This window comes from Lissotriton helveticus, chromosome 9, assembly GCF_964261635.1.
Source record: "Lissotriton helveticus chromosome 9, aLisHel1.1, whole genome shotgun sequence".
Lineage (NCBI taxonomy): Eukaryota > Metazoa > Chordata > Amphibia > Caudata > Salamandridae > Lissotriton > Lissotriton helveticus.
Genome location: NC_136070.1, coordinates 1,038,601,737 through 1,038,616,648, shown reverse-complemented (window position 1 = coordinate 1,038,616,648; position 14,912 = coordinate 1,038,601,737). Strand labels below are relative to the sequence as shown.

At 43.6% G+C, this 14,912-nt stretch overlaps 1 protein-coding gene across 5 annotated transcripts in view; it reads right to left on the bottom strand.

Moving 5' to 3' along the window:
* The window catches only part of LOC144782165 (cyclin-dependent kinase 17-like), a 588,354-nt gene that overhangs the window by 315,594 nt on the left and 257,848 nt on the right, over positions 1-14,912 (bottom strand). The gene's annotated exons all lie outside the window — the stretch shown is intronic.

Genomic DNA, 14,912 nt, shown 5'->3' with positions numbered 1-14,912 from the left:
CTGTGCGCGTAGCTTTGTATCTGTGCACATCATACACAGTACAAAAAAGACATCATTCCGTGCTAACAAAACAAATATGTTTTAGGTAATGTAAATAGTGCTGATAAAAAGCACGGTTACAACTACGGGTGAAATTGGCAATAAGTAAACCTGCATAAAGACGCACACCGTTTAACAGTTAAAAACCTTACATTTTAAAGTGCAAATCTGTAATATACCATAGCTAGGAATGTAATAAACGTAAGTGCTGTTTGTTAGTTAGCTCCGTATATTACCTCACACATAAATGTTTAGCGCTGCTTGAATTGTAAAAATAACTCCTGTGCCTGCCCACTAAAATATGCTTGTTCTTAAAAAAAACATGCGATCCCAAGCAGCAGCTGCGCTGAATACGTGACACAACGAGTGTCTGCTTACACATTTAAAAGCGAGTAAGGCACTCGTCTTTCTTTTTTTTACCAAAAAGTCTATAAAACATCGGGATTGCTAACAAAATATCACACGGAGTAGCGCTGCACATTAATAATAATTTCGAGCACTTTGCTATTTAGATTGTAACAGCGCAGCCTCCTCGATCCTTTTCAATTAGCATCAGCTACAATAGTTATATTCAGGGGGTACAACACGTTTAAAAGCATATTGTCCTCAAAAAAACTCCTGATCCCAAGCAGCAAACATGCGAAATACGTCCGACACAGGTTACAAAGCATATAGAGCCCTCCTCTTTCTATAACTAAATTGCTTGTTTTTAAAAAAAACACATGATCCCAAGCAGCAGCCGCGCTGAATACGTGACACAACGAGTGTCTGCTTACAGATTTAAAGGCGAGTAAGACGTGTAAGGCTATAAAACATCGGGACAGCTAACAAAACCTCACGTGCTTAAACAAACAAGAACATCGCCAAAAGAAACAAGACGGAGGGAAGAGAGGGGAGGGGGGAGGAGAAATGCGACACGGCGGGAATGGGCAGGCAGGATGACTCAGGGGAGGGGGCGGAGCGGGGCAGAGCGGCATGTGGGTGTGAAGAAGCCGGGCCTTTGAAGTGAAGCTAAGCTTCACTTCAAAGGTGTCGGAGGAATGCGGGCGGCTGTGCACGCGCTTTTAAGCTCAATGCACATGCGCATTGAGCTTAAAAGTCACGGGCACTGCAAGGAATCGCCACGATTCCTTGCAAGTTAGATAAAGAGTCGATGAGCCCCTATAGTCTCGCTTGCTCGATGCGCATGCGCATCGACAGGCGAGACCTAAAAATCTCAATTTACTAAACTACCCATAAAACGGTAATGGGATCCATGCCTCGTGCGGCGGGGATTATTCAAGCAGAGTCCCGCTCGCGGGCAGATGTCAGAGGGGGCGGGGGTGGGATGCGCGCGCTCTGGATGAAGTCGGCCGAGCTCTTCCTGAGCCCTCGGGTCCCGCTCGTGCAATCAGGACATGCCGTGGATCACATAACATGAGCAAGACCAGCAAGTAGCACAAATTGATGTGGAGACCACAAGACGCAGCCGAGGGCCTGAGTGCATTTCTTCTTAGAGGGTGGATTTTAAGTGAAGCACGTAGGAGGTTACCATGGGTAACATGAGGGAATGAGGTAGCATGAAATGGAGGAAATCAAGCAGAGTCCCGCTCGCGGGCAGATGTCAGAGGGGGCGGGGGTGGGATGCGCGCGCTCTGGATGAAGTCGGCCGAGCTCTTCCTGAGCCCTCGGGTCCCGCTCGTGCAATCAGGACATGCCGTGGATCACATAACATGAGCAAGACCAGCAAGTAGCACAAATTGATGCGGAGACCACAAGACGCAGCCGAGGGCCTGAGTGCATTTCTTCTTAGAGGGTGGATTTTAAGTGAAGCACGTAGGAGGTTACCATGGGTAACATGAGGGAATGAGGTAGCATGAAATGGAGGAAATCTAGAAGGTTATTAACGGAAGCCGAGCTGCAGGTTACTTTGGCAGTGAGGCAAATGCTGTTTAAATAAGAGTGTCCGGAAATATAAACTCACTCTAAAGAAATAGGTAGAGGCTGCAATTCTCAGAGTAATGAGCTCAGAATGCAAAACAAGACGGAGGGAAGAGAGGGGAGGGGGGAGGAGAAATGCGACACGGCGGGAAGGGGAGGGGGCGGAGCGGGTAAAACAAGACGCACGTGCAGGCAGGATGACTCAGGGGAGGGGGCGGAGCGGGGCAGAGCGGCATGTGGGTGTGAAGAAGCCGGGCCTTTGAAGTGAAGCTAAGCTTCACTTCAAAGGTGTCGGAGGAATGCGGGCGGCTGTGCACGCGCTTTTAAGCTCAATGCACATGCGCATTGAGCTTAAAAGTCACGGGCACTGCAAGGAATCGCCACGATTCCTTGCAAGTTAGATAAAGAGTCGATGAGCCCCTATAGTCTCGCTTGCTCGATGCGCATGCGCATCGACAGGCGAGACCTAAAAATGTCTGTAACCATGTCTTGTAGCCAAATAAATTACTAAATTGTAGGTGCTCATCTAGTAACAAGGGCGTGGGAGAGCTGTCACCCCAGAGTTGTGAGTGGCATTCCACACAACTCGATCTTAGAGATCCTGGTCTATCATTTGTTATTCCTGGGTGGAACAATATCCCTCCTTCTGACAGTCACCAATCTACAATTCTGTATACTCCATTTGCCCTGGGGTTCTTAATTGGTTCCACAACAGCGCCTAACCCAAAAGCAATTTTGCATGATAATTAATCATGTGAGGAAAACAGTGTGGAAGGTCTTACTGAAATCGAAGTATACAACATATGCTACTTTCCTAGGAGCAATGCCCAAGGGCCAGACAAGATAATCCCTTCAATTTCTAACAATTTTCTTTGAAGCCATGTTGCTGCTTGGAACCCACAGAGCTTGCCTTATTTATAGGATATTAAAGACTGCAAATAGATTCAGGGTCGCATTACTGCCTTTTGACAGCATGAAGGATGGAATAAAGGGACAGCAAGACTAGGAATAGGAGAAACCTGTATTGTCTACTTTACAAGAGTTACAACCATGGCAAATGTATATTAAGTTGCATATATTTTCGTTAAGCTCAATTTTTTTGTACATTTTCACTGCTGAAAAATGCATGTGACGATTTCACAAACGTAACTAAATGCGTAAATAGGAGTTTGAATGAACATTCGGTTCACATGTAGAGTCAGATGACAAAAATATTTCAGAGCTGCCTGTTGATTGGATGCAGGCCAACAAGGATTCATAAGCTTTATTAGAAGTAATTAAATATTCAAGGCAACGCAGCCAAGGCAAGTCATAATAAATATCTTCAGATCTCAAGCAGGCTTGCAGCACTGGCGGCCATGTTATTGAACTAGAAACAAGGGCACTTGGCTTCTGTTCAGCCAACATCAAAAGAAAAATGAATGCGCTTAGCCGCCTTTTACAATAAAGCAGCTGTAAGAATGGTTTATGGCTGCAATTAACACAATTACTGGAATAGGCTTGAGAAACTTAGACGCGATACACACACCACTGGATTCCTGCAACAGTCCAGCAAGGTCTTCGTAAATCATTAAGCATGGAAACTCTTGTATCGTATATCCGCGTTTTTTTCCCTCGAACAGTCTGTCTTAAAGCAGTCGGCTCAATATAATGTTGTACATTTTTACAACATTCCGTGGCCAAAAAGAGGAAGGCTTTTTTTTAAATCATTTTTAAAAACTGCTAATTAGTATAATGAAGGCATCACAATACATTACATCATATGACCTTTAAATAGACAACGGCATCACAGGCAATAACATCCGACCCAGATGAGATTAGAGGAAATGACCGTGGGCCAAAGATCCAGCAAACCATGAAAAAATGTCACAGAATAGCTGAGCAGTGTGAGCAGCCAGAATTTCAATACCAAGCGACATTTAGAGGACAGCCATGGTACAGTCTTGTGGGAGAGCTCACGTGGTCAAAGGTCACAGCATTTTCCGTACGCTTACATTATACAACTGACTTTACATTATGGTTTTGGTGACGTCTCAAAATTAGTTTCTTACAGCAGGGACAACCAGCGCAGATCTGTTACCGGCAGAATTTGCTTATTTTGGAAAAGGGGAGTGGTGATGGACAGAGTTTCTGAATGATGCAGAATACTCTTACCAAGTCAAGAGATCATGGTTTTAATCCATCGCCGTTTTTTAGCTCAATGCACCATCCCAGCTCAGAACCTGGCTATATGCAAATTAGTCTGTTCCTGTCCCAGTGCATGATGGGAACAGGACAAACCAAACTACCAAGCCAATTCTTATACTGGGAAGGAAACAAGCTTCCGGGGACCGGTTTCTGGCATCACAGCCTTCTTTGGCCCGGCTTGCTTGAATCCTGATGGTGCAATGAGCAAGGGACTCACGTCTGAGCATACCCTCCCACACATAGTGTGGATAAAACCGATATTGGAAAAGGGGAGTGGTGATGGACAGAGTTTCTGAATGATGCAGAATACTCTTACCAAGTCAAGAGATCATGGTTTTAATCCATCGCCGTTTTTTAGCTCAATGCACCATCCCAGCTCAGAACCTGGCTATATGCAAATTAGTCTGTTCCTGTCCCAGTGCATGATGGGAACAGGACAAACCAAACTACCAAGCCAATTCTTATACTGGGAAGGAAACAAGCTTCCGGGGACCGGTTTCTGGCATCACAGCCTTCTTCGGCCCGGCTTGCTTGAATCCTGATGGTGCAATGAGCAAGGGACTCACGTCTGAGCATACCCTCCCACACATAGTGTGGATAAAACCGATTTTGGAAAAGGGGAGTGGTGATGGACAGAGTTTCTGAATGATGCAGAATACTCTTACCAAGTCAAGAGATCATGGTTTTAATCCATCGCCGTTTTTTAGCTCAATGCACCATCCCAGCTCAGAACCTGGCTATATGCAAATTAGTCTGTTCCTGTCCCAGTGCATGATGGGAACAGGACAAACCAAACTACCAAGCCAATTCTTATACTGGGAAGGAAACAAGCTTCCGGGGACCGGTTTCTGGCATCACAGCCTTCTTCGGCCCGGCTTGCTTGAATCCTGATGGTGCAATGAGCAAGGGACTCACGTCTGAGCATACCCTCCCACACATAGTGTGGATAAAACCGATTTTGGAAAAGGGGAGTGGTGATGGACAGAGTTTCTGAATGATGCAGAATACTCTTACCAAGTCAAGAGATCATGGTTTTAATCCATCGCCGTTTTTTAGCTCAATGCACCATCCCAGCTCAGAACCTGGCTATATGCAAATTAGTCTGTTCCTGTCCCAGTGCATGATGGGAACAGGACAAACCAAACTACCAAGCCAATTCTTATACTGGGAAGGAAACAAGCTTCCGGGGACCGGTTTCTGGCATCACAGCCTTCTTCGGCCCGGCTTGCTTGAATCCTGATGGTGCAATGAGCAAGGGACTCACGTCTGAGCATACCCTCCCACACATAGTGTGGATAAAACCGACTGTGGAAAAGGGGAGTGGTGATGGACAGAGTTTCTGAATGATGCAGAATACTCTTACCAAGTCAAGAGATCATGGTTTTAATCCATCGCCGTTTTTTAGCTCAATGCACCATCCTAGCTCAGAACCTGGCTATATGCAAATTAGTCTGTTCCTGTCCCAGTGCATGATGGGAACAGGACAAACCAAACTACCAAGCCAATTCTTATACTGGGAAGGAAACAAGCTTCCGGGGACCGGTTTCTGGCATCACAGCCTTCTTCGGCCCGGCTTGCTTGAATCCTGATGGTGCAATGAGCAAGGGACTCACGTCTGAGCATACCCTCCCACACATAGTGTGGATAAAACCGATTTTGGAAAAGGGGAGTGGTGATGGACAGAGTTTCTGAATGATGCAGAATACTCTTACCAAGTCAAGAGATCATGGTTTTAATCCATCGCCGTTTTTTAGCTCAATGCACCATCCCAGCTCAGAACCTGGCTATATGCAAATTAGTCTGTTCCTGTCCCAGTGCATGATGGGAACAGGACAAACCAAACTACCAAGCCAATTCTTATACTGGGAAGGAAACAAGCTTCCGGGGACCGGTTTCTGGCATCACAGCCTTCTTCGGCCCGGCTTGCTTGAATCCTGATGGTGCAATGAGCAAGGGACTCACGTCTGAGCATACCCTCCCACACATAGTGTGGATAAAACCGATTTTGGAAAAGGGGAGTGGTGATGGACAGAGTTTCTGAATGATGCAGAATACTCTTACCAAGTCAAGAGATCATGGTTTTAATCCATCGCCGTTTTTTAGCTCAATGCACCATCCCAGCTCAGAACCTGGCTATATGCAAATTAGTCTGTTCCTGTCCCAGTGCATGATGGGAACAGGACAAACCAAACTACCAAGCCAATTCTTATACTGGGAAGGAAACAAGCTTCCGGGGACCGGTTTCTGGCATCACAGCCTTCTTCGGCCCGGCTTGCTTGAATCCTGATGGTGCAATGAGCAAGGGACTCACGTCTGAGCATACCCTCCCACACATAGTGTGGATAAAACCGATTTTGGAAAAGGGGAGTGGTGATGGACAGAGTTTCTGAATGATGCAGAATACTCTTACCAAGTCAAGAGATCATGGTTTTAATCCATCGCCGTTTTTTAGCTCAATGCACCATCCCAGCTCAGAACCTGGCTATATGCAAATTAGTCTGTTCCTGTCCCAGTGCATGATGGGAACAGGACAAATCAAACTACCAAGCCAATTCTTATACTGGGAAGGAAACAAGCTTCCGGGGACCGGTTTCTGGCATCACAGCCTTCTTCGGCCCGGCTTGCTTGAATCCTGATGGTGCAATGAGCAAGGGACTCACGTCTGAGCATACCCTCCCACACATAGTGTGGATAAAACCGATTTTGGAAAAGGGGAGTGGTGATGGACAGAGTTTCTGAATGATGCAGAATACTCTTACCAAGTCAAGAGATCATGGTTTTAATCCATCGCCGTTTTTTAGCTCAATGCACCATCCCAGCTCAGAACCTGGCTATATGCAAATTAGTCTGTTCCTGTCCCAGTGCATGATGGGAACAGGACAAACCAAACTACCAAGCCAATTCTTATACTGGGAAGGAAACAAGCTTCCGGGGACCGGTTTCTGGCATCACAGCCTTCTTCGGCCCGGCTTGCTTGAATCCTGATGGTGCAATGAGCAAGGGACTCACGTCTGAGCATACCCTCCCACACATAGTGTGGATAAAACCGATTTTGGAAAAGGGGAGTGGTGATGGACAGAGTTTCTGAATGATGCAGAATACTCTTACCAAGTCAAGAGATCATGGTTTTAATCCATCGCCGTTTTTTAGCTCAATGCACCATCCCAGCTCAGAACCTGGCTATATGCAAATTAGTCTGTTCCTGTCCCAGTGCATGATGGGAACAGGACAAACCAAACTACCAAGCCAATTCTTATACTGGGAAGGAAACAAGCTTCCGGGGACCGGTTTCTGGCATCACAGCCTTCTTCGGCCCGGCTTGCTTGAATCCTGATGGTGCAATGAGCAAGGGACTCACGTCTGAGCATACCCTCCCACACATAGTGTGGATAAAACCGATATTGGAAAAGGGGAGTGGTGATGGACAGAGTTTCTGAATGATGCAGAATACTCTTACCAAGTCAAGAGATCATGGTTTTAATCCATCGCCGTTTTTTAGCTCAATGCACCATCCCAGCTCAGAACCTGGCTATATGCAAATTAGTCTGTTCCTGTCCCAGTGCATGATGGGAACAGGACAAACCAAACTACCAAGCCAATTCTTATACTGGGAAGGAAACAAGCTTCCGGGGACCGGTTTCTGGCATCACAGCCTTCTTCGGCCCGGCTTGCTTGAATCCTGATGGTGCAATGAGCAAGGGACTCACGTCTGAGCATACCCTCCCACACATAGTGTGGATAAAACCGATTTTGGAAAAGGGGAGTGGTGATGGACAGAGTTTCTGAATGATGCAGAATACTCTTACCAAGTCAAGAGATCATGGTTTTAATCCATCGCCGTTTTTTAGCTCAATGCACCATCCCAGCTCAGAACCTGGCTATATGCAAATTAGTCTGTTCCTGTCCCAGTGCATGATGGGAACAGGACAAACCAAACTACCAAGCCAATTCTTATACTGGGAAGGAAACAAGCTTCCGGGGACCGGTTTCTGGCATCACAGCCTTCTTCGGCCCGGCTTGCTTGAATCCTGATGGTGCAATGAGCAAGGGACTCACGTCTGAGCATACCCTCCCACACATAGTGTGGATAAAACCGATTTTGGAAAAGGGGAGTGGTGATGGACAGAGTTTGCTCCACCAGTTCTGGCAGGGGGCTTCATAGGGGAACCTGGCAGCAACACTAGCGGCACTCGCCTAGTCCCTTCCTCCTACTCAGGGGCGCCTCGGGAGTAACTTTACATATACTTCTTGACTCAGTTGCTTTACCAAAGTTTGTTTTTGAGCGCCTTAGCCCAGATCTAGAGCTCGCTGGTCTTAACAAGCATACATTGAGCATAGAGGTGATTTTGGGCGTTTCTTTGAAACATTTACCGGTTTGTGGCTATTTATATTTCTCTCAGAAAATAGTTTTAATACATGCAAACAAGCATGCCAAAAGAATGGAAGCCCAAGTGTTGTTTTATTTTAAAATTAAAGAGTGTACCCAAAAATGATTGCAATTTGAAAGAAAAAAAAAAAAGACAGTTTACGGACAGTTTTGCTACACTACAGTGCAATTTGTTTGCTGACAAATTAAAAAGAACTCAAAAGCATCTGCAATTTGAAACAATGATCAAGGTTGCGATTTTTAGGGCAAGTTTAAATACTGTTCTCAGGGGCATAATTTTATAAAACATGCTGGATGCATTCCAATAGTTAAACAAGCCTTTGCAATGCAAAAGGTTTCGCATTTACGCAAGACCTATTGCATTGCAAATTGTTGGCATCATGGACAACGGGAGGGAGGGCGGGTGGGGGGGAAGGCACGGACAACGGAAGGAAGGCGGGCGGAGGTGTTAGGGGATGGTGAAGGCATGGACCATGGATTGAAGGCACGGACAGTGGGAGAGAGGGGAGAGAAGGCACGGACAAGGGGAGGGAGGGCGGGGCTGTGATGGCACCAAAGCGTGTCAGGCCTGCAGTAGGAGAACCTCAGTAAAGAAAATAGTGCTCACAGTCTCAATAACAATTACTGTGTAACTACTGAAGTAAAGCGGCCTGTCGCCATGGAAGGTGACAAATGAAGATGAGGCGGTACTAAGGAGAGACTAACAAGCCTATTGCTGACTCAGAAGCCAGCATTTAGGACGGACAATGACACAAGCCAATGGCAAATATGGGCGGAGAGTGGGTGGGGCTTCTATTCACTACTCGCAGAGCAGCGCATGCGTGCCGGCTTCAGGCACGACCTAAAAAATGGGCAATCAAAGTAAAACAATTATAGGAAACTTGTAAAAATAAATGAATAAATGTGCCATTCTTAAAGAAAGTAACAGAAGTGTACCTGGAGGTGAATGACCTTACCCTTCCTGGAAAATATTTGATTACTGGACTTGGCAGGAGTAAATGTTTGATCTTTTCCAGGGTCAGAAGGGGTTTGTAGGGAGTTGATTACCTTTGAAAATGTAAGTTAATAAGTGTACCCAAACTCACTGGACTGTCCAGATCATGGAACTAGCAGTTTGTGTGACTTTCAGCTCCAGTGAGTCGGTTTGTTCATAAAAAAATTTGAATGAGTGCAAATTCAACTTTTATGCGTGAAAGCCAAACTTTCACGTGTAGATAGTCCATAACATTCTGACTGAAAAGACATTACAGACTTTATATGGTTGTAAAATGTAAACATACAGTCAACAATTTAAACTGTGGTATGCGCTCTCAATTATGGAAAACAAGGGAACTACGGCACACAGACAGGATGTATTCTGCTTAAGAATTACACAATGAGTCAAGTGGAGAGTGTCAGACTGGGGGAGATCTCAGCTGGTAACCTCGACACTAGACCCCAAGTACCATTCTAGCTTATTGCAGTATCATTCTGTGAAATCAAGGGAATACTTGAAAATAAATCGGCCACAGCAATTCACAAGACAATTGCTGAGAAACTAAAGAGAGCAATGAAAACAATCAGAGCCTTGCTAAAGCCAAAACATTCTAATTAATTAATGTAGGTAACAGCACCTCTATAAAGACAAGATCATGTTATGAAACACGTGTTCAGTGGGAGTTAGGCTAACAATGGCTATATAGTTAAACTATTAGCAAAGATAATAGCTCAAATTAACGAAATGAATTTGCATAAGGTGCATTACAAAATGCAAGAACGTATACAATCTCAAATATCATGGAATGCTTTAACCTGGAAGCTGTGTGTACATATACTCTGACACTATTTTTTCCATTTAACTTCACAGCCTTGTTTTATTGTTCATTTCTGTAGGTGGGCCAGCCGTACTGCTTATCCACAGGCAGCAGCCTCTCTTGCAATGCCGGTGAAGAAAGGCAACACAAAGGAGGCAAGTATGCAAATGGTGATTTCTTAATGAACTAAAGAACTCACCCCACGGTTTAACTTAAGCCTCTCATTTCCCCAATGGTGGCCCTTTACAATATAGGTGCTTGCAGGTCAGTGTCATATGGGTCACTTAGATTAGAGGTGGGGAGCTGGATGTTTGAGATTCAGCATGGCTTGGAGCCTCTCACACCGAACCTCAAACTAAAATGCCCCATTGATGAAAGACCCAATTTGGCAAAACTAAATGACTGCATTGCAGAAAAGAGAGGCTTAGGTGTGTGGCTGAGCTCAGTGGTGGTGCCGTGTTCTGTCTAGCCTATGCATGTATTTTTCTGACTGATTCAATGGTAGATCCACCACTGTAACTGTGCAGTGGAGAATGTCTCTAGTTAGAGTTGCAGGGAAGTTGGCGAACTGACCAAAGCTAGGCTTGGACATTTGCAGGAGTCATTAACAGGAAAGACAACAATCTGTAACAAGATACAGCTGAGCTTCTGGTCAGTTAGTAGTTCGTGACTCACTAGTCACAAGTGGCTTACGTAGCCTCGCTCACTCAGATGGCATTCTGGGCATGACAATGTAGTGCTTTCACAGCACAAGAGTAAATGAGGGCAATGTTACCGATGCCTTTAGAGACAAAGAGGACAAGTTATGTATATGATCAACGCAGCCTGACAGCTCCCACTGGCTTAGAATAAGAGCAGTGATTGGCTAAAAGTTCAGTCTGCCAACCTCGGGCTACGTTGGCCCAGGTCAGTACAGGACAGACTGTCTTCCTCTCTTTTTTTTCATTCATGGCAGCACTTCTTCAGAAGTGCCATAGCCTATCCTATGAAACAGTAATGCTGGATAAATAGCAGTTGCCTATCTTCTAAATCTATAGTGTCGGTAACTATGACGTAATGCATATTGATCCCTTATAACACACACTACAAAACTAGAAAAAGAAAGTTGCAACAAAAAAAGGAGATACATTGTTATGACGAAGTTTGTCCACTCTTCCAGACAGACCCAAAAGCAGCCCAGAAAAAAAATTTGAATACCATCCCACACTGCATCGAGTAGGCGTACAAATGAGTTATCTTTTTCAGAAAACTGGAGTGGAGGGGATAGTATTAAGGAAGACTTTACTTGATTAAACAGTTGCATACACAGAGAACATTTTACAGCACAATTTATTTTATAAATATGGACAACAAACCGTTAAGGTTTTACAGGCAGTTATGAAGAACTACAAGAATACTTCGGAACCTACAGCACTATACATGTGTAATTGTGAGGCTGACATAAAGCAATAGATACACAGCAGGCAAATCCTCAGCCATAGGAGAAGTGCATATATTATGGTTCGAGTCACATCGAATTAAAACCATTTGTAATTCTAAGCCACGACAAATAGTACCACTTCTACATACTAACACAGTCAAAGTAATTTCAAAATGTATGTGACACCATATACAAGGCATCCCTAAACTATGAGAGCTGCTCAAATATTACAGGGTGACAATTATATTTTATAGTTTTGTTAGTACATTCCAAAGAGCTGCTAATTATAGGGTGTTCATTTGAATGTGGAAGCCTGGTAAGGGCGGTGTTCAGTGTGTCAGTAATTAATGTCAGCGATGCAACACCTGAGCTTCAAGAGGCCAGTATTGCTCATAGTACCAGGAGTCTGCCCACAATTCAGGAAGCAAGGGCCTTCAAACAGCGCACTAGGGGCAGGCATGCAGTGACTTGCCAGCATTACTTTTCTTGTAATACCTACATTGCTATCCTTTTCTTTGTAGCTTAAAGTATGAAACACGCCATTATGTATGTGTGTGATATTTCTATAGCGCAAAGTTAGCCAAGCACTGGACAGAGTCAAAGACAGGCATAACGACGAGTGAAATATGCACTTTTCAGTATCAGCGTAGTGCATATCTACTGCTGTTTAGGCCTCTTTACTAAAATTCCTTTTTTAACCACCTTACCTATCAATTCACAGTTATTGGCCTGGCAGTCATGGAAAAGTATATTTAGAATCACTTAAAAAGCACCCAATTTCCGTTTTTATCGACATTTAAAAATAAATACAGACAAGAAAATAAATGGTTTTTTGGATGTATTTATCTGTACAAATCAGTAAAAACGGACAACAGGAAGCCTTAATTATAAATAACGAATGCATTGTGATGTAGTGTTCTCTAAAGAAGTGAGTCTTCAACTCAAATGTAATCAGGAAACTAAGCCAGTAGAGATTATCTTTATGATCTGGTACCTTAGTGTGCAAGAAAATATACCCAGTTTAAGGGCAATAATATATAGTCATAGGATGCACCAAGGTAAGCACATCAAACCCAGACTGAGTACTAGTGAGTAAAAAAAATGGGCAACCCAGAGGGATTTGCAATCTTTGCAGAAAACTAACCAACTGCCCTTTGATCCTACCTAGCCCGATGTATGCATCTATGTATACATTCAGAGGGGGGGTTCATTATTTGGTGGTTAACAAAGATTTACAATGCTGCCTGCACATAGGGGCATATACCTGCAATAACAAAAGTAGCTATAGCAGTTGGTTTTCGTCTTGCAGAGGTACTGAATATAGTAGATTGTTTTATTAAAGTTTTAGCATGACCACCTAGTTTAGAACCAACGTGTTGGCCATCTTTTTTTTTTTTTAAACTTCATTTTTTCATTAAGATGAACAACATAGTCCCCCCCAGAATTGGCATAGGTAGAAATAAAATACAGGTGTACACAGTTTATAGTCCTAGTACGGCTCCAGCAGTTGCAGATATAACAGGAGATACAAGAGTCAAACCCTCAGGATGCAAAGCAATTATAGAAACTGACAGTAAGGAACCTTGTGCACAGTCATCCGGGCATTACCCCAACACCAACTCTCCCTCCCCACCTCCAGCCTCCCCGTGTTGGCCATCTTGGAATAGTAAAACAATTATACTTTATGGACAATAGCATTCCATAATGGCTGCATGGTTTAGAGGAAGTAGCCAAGTGGGATGTGGCACACTGCAGATGAAATGAGAAGCAAGCAGGCAAACCCTTATCACTACCTAGAGACCTTCAGTATCCTCTTAAACAAAAATAAAATAAAAAGAGAAGAAGCACACATTAAACGGAAACTATAAAAGGAAAGAAATTTAAAATAAAAGAATGGCCAACCAGCCCCAACACTGAAGCATTGACTTTTAAGTGGACGATGTAATCAAACATGGTCATCATTTCAACAACAAAAAAAAAATCAATGACTGCTGTGGACTGCCCCATGCAGTACAGTGTCATGGATGCAAGCAAGAGTTTAAATGACACTCGGGCAGCCCCAATGGCAAAAGAAGACAGATTAAAAAAACAAGCATTGGAAATGCAATAGGTCTCGCATTAGGAAAGTTTGAGCTATTGGTCTTATAAATTAAATTCTTTTTTATTTATGTGTTTGTTAAAATAGCTAAATTAATAGCTCTGTCATTTTACAATGCCAATAGTTATAACTTTCGCAAATGTGACACCTATAACATTTGTAATGCAACATGTTTTTTATTTACGTGACTTAGATGTATTAATATTACAAATAACAATGGCTTTTATTTTTTTTGTTAAATTAATTGTTAAATAATTTATTTAATTTGTAATGGCAATAGCTTAAACTTTTGTAAATAACTTTTGTGAAGATTATATTCAGTGTTTTTTATTGTGACGAAAATGCAAGAACAGAAGTGAAATATTAACATCTTTTTTGTGATTTGTAATAAAGCTTGAAAACAGTTTGAAACAGTGTCGCCTGTCGTGAACTGAGGGCTGTAACTCACTGTGTAATGCACTATGTAAAGGCGACGACAAAATACAGAAACTGTGAATTAAACTTTACAGGAAATGGGAGCCGAACAATGGGGAGAGGGAGGGCGGGGTGATTTATGCTTCCAGATTATGAGGTGGAAGTGCTCTGGCGAATACACCGCCCCCTCCCCACAGTTGCAAGTCAAACTTGAGCGAAGAGAAGAACATGCAGTGTTGCAGATCCTGAGCTAACTTTTGTTTACCTTTGTCAGTGGCAGTGTAATCCCTGTCAAAGATTACATGTTGTTTTTTATTTATTATTTACTTTGTGTTTCAGCCTGCCGCTAGTTGTGCTAGTTGTGTGCGTGTGTGTCTGAGTGGGAGTATTCACTCACTTGCTCATCTTACATGAAACCGAGCTGCATAAAGCCTTGGGGAGTCCTCAATACTTAGGAACCTCCGCTGTCACAATACTAAGGAAACAAGCTTGACAATGAAGCCAGCTGGTTTAAAAGGGGGAAGGCTGTCGTTTCTCTGACATCCAAGATAACATAAAGCACAGAGTGATGTTACCATAGTGTAGCCCACTTCTTGGTAAAGTTAGTGGCAAAATAACAAGACGGTTGATGCATCATAATCCTGGTCATGGGCA